Here is a 10060-nt window from a genome sequence, read left to right on the forward strand (position 1 = left end):
ATAAAATAATCAACTGTTGAAGTGAAAAGGAATTTTTTTCAGCAACAAAGACCTGTTATTAAAGTTATGCTGCAAAAGTTATTCTACTTTCTAGTATTTGAAACAAAAAACACAGACGTAAAACTTTTGTTAACAACAATAATTTTGTGGGCAATTTTTATAATCTTTCATGTAAATTTTTGTTAAAAAAGTATAGAATAAAATTTTGAGTAAGATAATATTCTTTTTAAAACGCTGTAAGTTTTAAAAATATAAAAAAACATGTGCATAAAACTTTTTCATAACAATAGCTTGGTGTGCAAATTAATTATATTTTTTGCATAATTAACAAGCTGTTGAATTTTATTACCTCGTGCTAAAGAGTTTCACTTTTAGTAAGTTTTAACAATGAAACTAACAGTTATAAGAAAATAATTGCTGTATTGTTTTGTAGCAAAGCTTTTGTTAAATTACTCGTAACATAGCTTTCACAGAAATCATTAAAGAAATTATGATGAACAAAAGCCTAGTGTTAGAAGTGCTGTCGATGGAGTTCAGAACAGGTTGTCCATGGGAGTTATTGTATGCAGATGATTTGGTTCTCATAGCAGAGTCGATGGAAGAATTAGTTGAAAAGTTTGAGAAGTGCAAGAAAGGACTAGAAGAGAAAGGACTAAGGGTGAACACAGCAAAGTCTAAAGTCATGATTAGTAGCATTGCAGCCAAGTGTGACCTTGTAGTTGGAAAGTGCCCTTGTGGAATTTGCAGGAAGGGGTTGGTAGTAACTCAATTTTTTGTCAGACTTGCAAGAATTGGGTACATAAGAAGTGCAGTAGTATTGGTGGAAGGTTAACAGCTGACATTCAGTTTGTATGCAAGCATTGCAAAGGTGAGATTATAGAGAATGAAGTATTTCCAGCTTTAATAATGTACAATAGTGGCTCGTTAGAGATAGTTGAGAACTTCTGTTACTTAGGTGATATGTTGGGCAGTGAAGGGGTGTTGGAAGAAGTGTTACTTGAAGGATAGGTTCTGCTTGGAAAAAGTTCAGAGAGTTACTTCCTTTGTTGACTAGCAGAGTCTTGTCAATTGAAGTAAAAGGTAGGTTGTATGAGGCCTGTGTAAGAAGTGTTATGTTGTACGGTAGTGAGACATGGGCAGTGAAGCAGGAAGATCTTGACCGTTTAGAAAGGAATGATATGAGAATGGTTAGGTGGATGTGTAACGCCAGTCTGAGAGACAGAAAGAGTTCAGATGAGCTAAGAAACAGGCTAAGTATCCGTAGAGTTAAAGATAAGAAGATTGAATTAGCTGGGGCACTTGGAAAGCATGGAGGAGGATAATTGGGTAAGAAAGTGTAGAAAATTGATAGTTCCTGGGGCAAAGCCTTGTAACAGGACGACGGTTGGAAGAAGGCGGTTGAAGAGAAAGGAGTTAATAAAGTTTGTATATTTATCTAGTAAATCTTATCAAAAACAGTTCTTTTAAGAACTTCGCTATCACATAGTAAGTTTATTTTAATTTTATATAGTTTCTTGAATCATTTGTGCTGAATTTTTGAGTATTTTTGTGGTGAATCTTTTTTGTCGGGGTGCCATTGTTCGAGCCTATGCAGGTTTTTACGGGCGAGTACTTGATTTTTTTTTTAAATGTTGAACCCTCCCGAAACACCCTCACCTTTTACGCCGGATGTGGCTTATCGACACGCTCGTTACATTGGCTGTGCTGCATATGTTCCCCAACAAGAAAGTTGGAATTGAAGTGTGGCTGAATACACTCATTCATAGTGCCGTGTTTTTCCTGTGAGCGCATCATACAACATTATGTAATGCTATCCCTAAAAGATGCATGCGCAGAAATGGAGGTAGCGAAAATATTAGTGCAAAAAAAAACATGGCTAGCAGAGCGAAAAAAGGAAAAAACGACTAAATGTTTGATTAACCAGAGTTTATGTCATCATTCGTGCTCGTGAAAAGCACCGTTCGCTAGGGCATATGTTATGGTTTATGGTTATAGCATAGATTAGATGTTTACTTCGCGTGATCAGTTTCTGAAAATTACTATGCTAAACAAACATAAAAGTGACAACAAAGATTGCGCATAGATGCTGTGCTTGGAGCGGTACGCAAAAGAAGCCAAGCTTTGAATGCATGTTTTATTTGTGTGAATGTTAAAATAAAATTGTGCCAGTGCAGCATGGTATAAACCCTCTACACCCCTCAGCCTTTTTGTGACCCTCTGCTCCTCCTGCTGGTGGGCGTACTATGTTTAAAACACCTAGCTAGCTAGCTAGCTAGCTACAAAAAAAACAGACTTTTCTTCCAGCGTCAACAAAGGTACTATACGCAGTAATTACAAAGAAATTGTTCCTATTTCTTAACTAATATGACTGGAAGGTATAAAGAAGTCGGCATAACACAAAAAAAAGATGCAGACTGACAGGAAATTAAAAACATTTCCACCATTTTAAACAATCCTTCTAAAAACTGATGAAACGGCAACCGAGAAAGGTCATATCTCATTTGTTCGAAATTGCACACGTGTTCATTAACTTGATTGGTCCAAGTATTACCGGCTGAGGCATGTTCCAGTCCTTTAAATTTTGAATCACAACAATAACAATAACAAAAAAAATTGAACAAAGGCAGAAAAAACACGAGCTACAGCTGACTTAGGTCAACTTTTATATCTGAAAACTTTACAATAAACTCTAACACAATTAGCTCATTCTAGATCTATATTAGCGAAGTATAACGGAATGGCGGATGGTGAAAGTACATTTAACCCAAAGAATCCAAACAATTTCAATGTAGAAGCACAGTTTTTATTGATTCCTGGATTCTTGATTTTAGCAATAGTTGGTATGTATAAACAGCTAGTTGTGTTCTTATTATTGTCATTATTAAAATGATATGCAAGCCAGTCTACAAGGCTAGATATACTCTTTCGTAGGAAAAATGTCAAAAATTATTTTCTGATTATATTTTCTGACCTTTTAGTAGGTAATAGCATTAAATTCTTTTTACACCATTCCATTTAAGAGATTTGCTAAGTTGTTTTTCAGGTTCTGTAAAAATAAAAAATAAATTTTTCAATTTATCAGTGTAGTTGGCTAGCAATTTTCCTGATAAAGATGTTATTTGGTACAACTTTCATTTGAGGAAAATCGCAAATGTTTCGTGGTCAAACTCTCACATAGAAGCTTTGATTAAACAAGAACAACAAGTATCTAAATTAAATGAAAGGTAAACTGCCAAAAACTCTCCTAAAATTACACACACAAATTACACGCCCCCCCCCCTAAAACATCAAAAACCATATTAAACGCTCCCTCTCTTTCGCTTGTACAGTTCTTCATCTAATACCACTGCTTTTCTTTTGCAATATGTGAACAATTGTACATTGCGGGTAGAACAACGACTTCCCGTTTTCTCTGTGACCGAAACTATTATGAAATTATCCTTGTCCTTATTCAGGAAATAAAAAAATCAGGCTTGATGTTTTAATCACCATATGCCCTACCAGTTTGTCACAGCTTTCTTAAGAAAGTAAAAAACCTTTAATTGTTTTAACGCTCCTCTTCAATTAACGCCTACCCTAAAATCTTAAAAATAAGTTAATTACCCAAAGCGTCAAATAGAGAGAATAAGGTAAGTCAGATTTAAAGTTAGAAAACAAAGATTCTCTGGAAAATTCAGCTTCTATTTATGAAAGGTGCCCAAGTACACAACATGTTTTCCCTCAAATAATAATGGCTACACTGAAAAGCAGACCTGTAATTGGCTTAAAAGTTTCACGTAACATTTACAGACCAGGAAAATGCATTTTTAATGAAGCGCTGCACCCATACTTCTCTTTAACAAAGATTTAAGGTGGCAGTAACCCCTTTTTAGCTGTCCAAATAGCTGAATTATTTACTCAGTGTTTTATTTATACCATTTTTTTACTATTTCCTAGAAATATAGGCCTTAATACATAATAAAATGATTTTAACTTAACACTAAAATTGCTGAGTCAGTAGAAATTTCCTTTTAAAAATGTATCATAAAATCGGCTTCTAGGAGCTCCAACTTTTTACAATCTCGTTATTTTTCATCAGCTTCTGTTTTTAAATGAACCTTGGGTTAACCCTGTGAAAACGGTGTGCGAATATTTTTTGTTTATTCTTACTTTCTTAACAATAACCTTTTATTTTTTTCAAAAGATTCTTTGTCAGCATCCCCTGCTGCATCGAACACTGTTAAAAGCAAAAGATTTCCGCACACCGTATCATGGCTGCATGATTCACCAAGCATGCCTGAAAATTTTAAAGTAAAACGAAAATACTATCGAAAGTTAAAGCTAGTGCAAGGTAGCATAATAAAGATCGTCTTAAATTTCTACATAATCCGCTATCTTTGTTGTTATTAACGTTTCTCTTTAATAATTACATCATTTCTTTCTGTACAATTTTGCAAGCCAGCACAACTAATTAATTATTCATGAATTTTATTTTAAAGAGGAATTGTTGAGGCTGAATATTTTGGTGGAAAGATAATAGTATTTTAGCCATAAAATTGTGACAAGTGTGTTATAACAGAAAAAATATGGATATATAGTCTGAAAATAACCTTTCGTAACTAAAAAAAAAAATTCCGATTTTTAAAAGGGTTACCACCACCTTAAACTGTAATTTTCCGTATTTTACCACTTCTCTTCTGTATTTCTGTTTTATCATGCGCATGAATAAAATAATTTCTCAAATCAATTCAGCTCAGTACAGAGTTGTTAGTTTTGCTATTTATAGAATAGACACAATAAATGGCAAAATGGCTGTCACATTCCTTGAAATCATGGTGATGTATAACTATAAAAGAATACCTGGTGATAAAAAATACTTAATAACTGCTCATTCAGTAGGCCATTTTCAAAAAAGCGAGCTCACAAAATCCAGCCCAATCAAAAATACAGACCAGAATTGGGTACATGGAAATAGGCCCATAAAATTCCAACGTAGCTAGTACCTACACTCTCAACAGACATCTGTGGATAACTTTTTTCCAGCTATATATGTGCACCAAAATACAACCCATAAAATAAACAAAAGCCAAACAGTTTACAAATGCCGTTGCGGAATCACCTCATTTACGTGGGTGCAGATAAGCTGCACATACCATAAAAAGTAAGGACATTTTTGACAGATACTAGCAGCAGGACAAAAAATAACTCTTCTGTCACAAAGTATAGTTAAACACAAAGAAGCTATATACACTTTACTCTGTGCCTTCTATTTATACAGTTTGTCTATATGCAGTCTACAACATTACAGTTTTCAGCCGTTTTAAAGAAAAAAACATTTAGAAAACCTATATGGAAAAACATGTAATAAAATTTTGTAGATAGAAAAGAGAGAAATTTTGGTCAGGAATTTAAACAGTACAAAAGAATCAGATAATACCTTTCACACAGTACAACCTGAAATAACCAAAGGCAGTGTATCACATTAAAATGATTTTCTGATTTTTTTTGCAAACTATACCACATTTGTTATAAACTATTCAATAAGCAATGAGAATGCTGACTTAATTTGTGATTATTGATTGATGAAATTTTTATATTATTGCTGGATGAAAATAAGCCTAGTTTTTAAGGGAAAAATATTTTATGACTGGCCAACCACTAGGTTGGTACCGCAAAAACACAAGCATAAACATGAGTCCCATTAAGCAGAATGAAAATATGCTTCGTAATATATTTATTTGTTGATTCTTTTTTTTTTTTTTTTTTTTTTTTGAGTCACATTGCAAGGGATGACTCACAAGTCAAAATATGTATGCAAAACATCAATCCAACACTTAGATTTTGCATCCTCTCTTTTCTCCATATCTGGGAGCCTAAAATGTGTAAGAAAGTTGTTTACTTCATTGAAAACAGACAAATGAAGTGTAATAACAACATCAGTTCAAAATACTTTTTATCCTCACGGATGGAATATGGCAGGATCCCCCTTTTTTTCTTGGGTCATCCTGAACCGAAAACAATTTACGAAACCTAACAAGCGTACCCATGTTACCCTTAGGACCAGAAAAGTTGACATGAGTTGTTATTATTTTTCACATGATCATCTTGAATTTCTTCCAATATATTCTTTTTACATATTAGCAATTTTTTTATTTATTTTACAACACAGTATAAATATTTGCAAAACAAAATCATAAAAAAATTCTGCCTTCTTCCTAAATTTTCTCTGTTTTTTTGTCTTATTTAGGAAACAACCATTAAAATTTCAGCATTTGCCAATTTTAGCCTCATTGTTCTTATATAAGCACTTGCACAGGTACATGTACCAAACCCTTTAGTTTGGACCTCTACAATTTTTAGTTAACATTCCTGCTTGTGTTTGTAACAAGTGTCTTTCTGTTTTACCTTTAAACTCAAGATTGATTTCAAAAATACTCTCAAATATATATAGGTGATATTTTCTCAGAAAAAAAGCGAAATTATAGAATTTTGTGCATAAGTGTGTGTCCACTGTAAAAATGTTGAATGACAAAGCAATGGAAACATGTCTCCTATGCAACTTTAATTTCAATTATTTAAAAATAATAAGGTAAATAAGCAAATAAAAAAGACATAAGGGAGTCGACATATTCAATTTATTTAACGGAAGCTTTCGGCCGTAAATTCGGTAAATAAGGTTTATAAAATACTGTCATTACTTTTTTTATAAGCAACCCACTTGCTCGCTGGGTATAAAATTCTCGACGTATAGCAGGTTATAAGCTCCTAGCTCCTTCCGCCAGTCGTTCACGACGTAATGTGTCAGTAAAAACAATTGGCTAAGCAACTCAGGGTTAAAAAGACTAAGGCTTAAACCCAAGAAAAGGGTAATTTTAAAGTTATAGTACATGTACCTAAAGATTATGTTGTTTTGTAAATGCATAAAGTTAGAAGTTGCATAAAAAAGCCGTTTTATTTGTCTCCATCAATTTCTGTTTTGTATTCAGTTTTTTTTCTTTATTTTAGTTTATCTGATATATCGATTACTGAATAGTTACAAACAAAAGGAGCTTGAACGACTCGAGAAAAAACGAAAACGAGAAGAACGGAAGAAGAAATGAATTAGAAATATAAATATTTTTTAACTTTATCCGTGTTTATACATCCAATACTTCTTCAATAATGCTATCAACAGTCTTTCGTGATAGTAAGTAATTGTGAATCATATTACACACCATTTTCTTTTGGCTAAAGTTTTCTTTAATCTCAAATTATTGCCTTCCTGTTACTCTGAGATGTATACTTAGGATAAAATGTGAATATGTATGGGAATAATTTGATTTAATATTATTATAAATTATGTGTTTTTTTTAACATTGTTACTTACTTGAAGTATATTTTGCGCGAATTAGGTCTCACGAAAAGTACAAACCAGATATGCTAACCCAATTTCCATGCTTTGGAAAAAATAATCTCGCCTCACTAATATTCCCACGTCACTAGTATTTTTTTATTTTTAACATTGAACCGCTTCAGAAATAGGCATAATAAAGCCAATACGTTTTTAAAGTTGAATAATTTTCACGAAGTTTAATTTCGCTAATTTAATCCATTTCGCGAAAATTTCCTGAAAGGTTAATTTGCGAAAATAAAGCTTCACGAAAATGACTATTTTGCGGAAATTAAATTCGCGAAAGTTTTAAAAACTTTTTTTTTTGTTTTCTCAGTGATTTTTTTGTTAGTAGTTAGCAAAATATGTCCAGCCTCTGTTATATTAGAAAGATCAATTAAAGGCTATCTCGATAAACAGACTTGAAATATTAAAATAGCAAAAAAAAATGCTAGATTCGTGAAAATAATTCTTTACAAAAAACCTTAAAATAATTCATTTGCAAAAAAACGCAAAATATCCTGATTCGCAAATAATTAATCCTCGCGAAATGTTTTTCTGGTCTCGCGAAATAAACTTAAAGGTAGGTTTTCATACGACTCTATTTTCCGTTTGAGCTAGAGCACTTTGCTCTTGAGTTTAAACTTCTGGAAATCAATATCCTGCTTGAGAGAAAAGATATACGGAATAAAATGGCTTTCGTACATAGAAGAAACCTTTTCCTACGAAATTTAAAAATAATAGCAACAGAAAAGAAGCGGGACCAAGGACCCCTGATCGGGACTCGGGTCGCAGGATTCTGGAGCAGGGATTCGAGACTCGGGACTCAATATTTCAAAATGTGTAAAAAACAGACTAAAAAAGATACCGGAAGTCATCAACGTTTTTTCTAATAAAAAATATACACAATATACAATATAAGCTCTGATAAAAATATACACAATATAAGCTGTGATAAAACAATGTAGATCAAAAAAAACAAAATCGTCAAAGGAGAAAAGGGAACATTATGCTCCATAATTATAGTCGTTACTGTGGTTAAATATAATACACAATTTTATGCGAAGAATAAAAACGCAATGAAGTGAAAGATAAAAAAATTAGATAAGGTTCAGGTCTGTTGATAATTCGGACACTTTTGAAACAATAACAAAAGATATATATATATGTACAAGATATACCAGATGTTTTTATAAGAACACTTAACTTAAAGGAAGCCCTCAAATGTTCTTAGAATGCTTTTAGAATTTAAAGCCTTAAATTTTCTTCCATTGTTCCTGATTTCCCCTTGTTTTATCATTTTTGAAGTAAATATTTATATGTTTTAGCCCCATCGTCATAGCGTCCTTTACAAAGTTTTTGCCTGTTCCATCTCATTCTTTACATTTTAACTCCTTCATAGCTTTGTTGTGGCCTTTATATTCTCACAGTTACACAGCTTTTCGAGTAACGTGATATTCCACAAGATAAACAGTACGGAACGATTCTCTTCCAATTTTTTATTTCCGGGAGTTTTGTTCACATCCAATTTGGGTGGACTGTTTGCATCTGGTGGTATTGCTGGAATCTTTAAGAGATTAAAATACACCAAAATTCAAAAAAAATACAAAAACACAATTTGTGAGGTTAATAATTGTTTTTCAGTAGTTATCGGTGAGCTTCGGCGTTTTCTTGGATGGAAGAAATTAAAATAATAATAATTGCGAAAATCTCAGTTATCTTGTTTGTTTCCAGTCAATATCAATATACTTCGTTAAATGGATCAGGACAATCTCGTCCACAGAGATTCTTTTTACCTTTTAAATATGCGCGAAAAAAGTAGTTTTTTTTCCTTTGTGCTGCGTCCCAGGAAAATATTATTTAAAGGGGAAGTTCGGTCAAAAATTATATTTTCATAATCAATAGTCATAAAAGAAAAAAAAGAATACGATAATTCTTTTTAAATGAAACCCTTATTTTTTTGAAATAATCTCTGTTAACCACGCGTAAAAACACCTCCGTAGACTGACCCCTTTACGTTTTTACGAAGGCTGGGTCGAGTTTGAATTATGACGTTTTATAGTTCAAAAAGCGAAGTTCGGTGTTGGGGATTAGGTGTAATCACACGAAGAAGCGTTTTGTAATAAATTTATTTTTTTTGACCGAACTTCCCCTTTAAGTCAACCTAGACTATCTTTGCTCAGAAACTTGAGTCAATAGACACCCTTGTTCCCAAGCGTTTTTGCTTTTGAGATATAAAAAGGACGAACGTTTATCTTTTTTCGCGGTAATGACAATGCAAGAAAAACCTGAGAACGAGATTGCATGAAAATACTGAAAGTTCGTGTATGAAAGACGTCATCCTGTCGTTAATGACGTCACCACGCAACACGGCAAAGTAGCGATATAAGGAAGTGAATATGAAAAACCTATTAGAAAACATAGACACATAGAACAGGTATAAAAACTTAATGATGTGCATTACGTCACTTATAATGAAACACGAAGTTAACTAGAGGTACGTGATCTGAGAATATATACATACGTTAACTGAGATTTTGTTTAAATTAGATACATATATATAACAAATATGTTTAGTTTCAATTATACATGCAGATTTTTGTTTCCATTTGTTCAGGATCTAGATCTAAAAAAATACAATCGAGACCAAACTCTACTAGTTGTTGATTTGAAGTTACTGTTGTGTGAAGGTGACTGTTAATAAAAGTTCGA

At 32.7% G+C, this 10060-nt stretch overlaps 1 long non-coding RNA gene across 1 annotated transcript; it reads left to right on the forward strand.

Annotated features, from left to right (window-relative positions):
- The first annotated feature begins 365 nt into the window (after positions 1-365).
- LOC130656363 (uncharacterized) lies at positions 366-7315 on the forward strand. Its single transcript, XR_008984911.1, has 2 exons — positions 366-2840; positions 6985-7315. It is a non-coding gene; the product is annotated as an uncharacterized LOC130656363 (long non-coding RNA).
- The last annotated feature ends 2745 nt before the right edge of the window (positions 7316-10060 follow it).

Source organism: Hydractinia symbiolongicarpus, chromosome 9 (assembly GCF_029227915.1).
Source record: "Hydractinia symbiolongicarpus strain clone_291-10 chromosome 9, HSymV2.1, whole genome shotgun sequence".
In the NCBI taxonomy this organism is placed as follows: Eukaryota; Metazoa; Cnidaria; class Hydrozoa; order Anthoathecata; family Hydractiniidae; genus Hydractinia; species Hydractinia symbiolongicarpus.